Below are 1,853 nucleotides of genomic sequence, written 5' to 3' on the forward strand. Positions count from 1 at the left end.
CGAAGTAGAGAGGATATAAAATGTAGACTGGCAACGGCAAGGAAAGCTTTTCTGAAGAAGAGAAATCTGTTAACATTGAGTATAGATGTAGGTGTCAGGAAGTCGTTTCTGAAAGTATTTGTATGGAGTGTAGCCATGTATGGAAGTGTAACATGGGCGATAAATAGTTTAGACAAGAAGAGAATAGAAGCTTTCGAAATGTGGTGCTACAGAAGAATGCTGAAGATTAGATGGGTAGATGACATAACTAATGAGGAGGTACTTAATAGGATTGGGGAGAAGAGAAGTTTGTGGCACAACTTGACTGGAAGAAGGGATCGATTTCTAGAACATGTTCTGAGACATCAAGAGATCACCAGTGTAGTGTTGGAGGGGAGCGTGGAGGGTAAAAATCGTAGAGGGAGACCAATAGATGAATACACCAAGCAGATTCAGAAGAATGTAGGTTGCAGTAGGTACTGGGAGATGAAGAAGCTTGCACAGGATAGAGTAGCATGGAGAGCTGCATCAAACCAGTCTCAGGACTGTAGGCTACAACAATATAAATTAAGAGAGCGCTATTTCATTTACTCTGTATCAACCTTAGAGAGTGACTTCTGCTACCTTGGTATTTATTTGATTGTTGTTATTTTAAAAGTGAAACCGATTTCTCATATGCTTAAAGGTAATTCAGTTCAATCTTTCAATAGTAATAAATAAATGCTTCCCGTTTTCTAAATTTTGCATTAAGTTACACTGAGGTTACTGAACGTCTTTTTTTGCATAACATTTAACGTTACTTTCAAAATTTAGTGTTTCAGAATGAGTAACTTTAAGTAGTGGGGCAACTGATGACGCGATTGATGTTAGCTGATGCCACGATTACCGTTATCCAAGATGGTGGCTTTTGGAGGGAAGATAGCTCAATTGCGCTACCTCTACTCACCTAAAAAAATGGCGGGAAAGAATTGGCTATCTCCACTAACCTAAGTCAACTCTTCCTAGGAAGTAGGCATAAGTCTTTATTTAAACCATTAGAGGTAGTACCACTATCAAGTGTTTTCGCCATGCTCTTGTCAAATGTTCACGAATTTTCCTCTAAGAGCTTACTCCTGCAGCTGATGCAAGTTATTATGATATTGTCACTCAATTCGAATATAATTTTTATAAATTTGTTTAAATAAGTTTAAATTTGATTAGATTTCTTTAAATTTATTATCTACCTACGGCATTAGTCTGTTACCACCACGAGGCTGAGATATAGGTTGTCGGTATGTTACATGAAATCATTCAACTCTACACATAAGACCTTATTAAGCAGTTAGAGTGAAATTAACGTGCATTTTCCAAGAGGATTGTGGTACTGCCTCTAAGAGCGTATTCCCAGAAATCATGGGAGTTAGTGTTGTGTTGCCTCCACTAGAGCCTGCTCATTCAATTCGGATATAATTTGTTTAAATTTATTATCTACCTACAGCATTAGTGTCGTGTTACCGCCATAAGAGGCTAAGATATCGATAGCTCTATTACTTGCACTGGACATAAGTCCTTATTTAAACAATTAGAACCTCTACAACCATCAAGTGTGTTCGCCACCGTCTTTGAGAATGTTCACGAAATTTGCTCTAACAGTTTATTCTTGCAGCTGATGAGAGTTAGTATGGTGTTTCCTTCAAATTCGAATATAATTTGTTCAAATTTTTATAAATTTATTGCCTATCTACAGCATTAGTTTCATGCTACCGCCATAACAGGCTGAGATATGAATAACTGTATTACATGAACTAGACATAAATCTTTATTTAAACGATTATAGCACTACAACCATCCACTCTGTTCACGAAATTTGCTCTAGCACCCGATGGGAGTTAGTA

This window comes from Schistocerca gregaria, unplaced genomic scaffold (genome assembly GCF_023897955.1).
Source record: "Schistocerca gregaria isolate iqSchGreg1 unplaced genomic scaffold, iqSchGreg1.2 ptg000178l, whole genome shotgun sequence".
Taxonomy (NCBI): domain Eukaryota; kingdom Metazoa; phylum Arthropoda; class Insecta; order Orthoptera; family Acrididae; genus Schistocerca; species Schistocerca gregaria.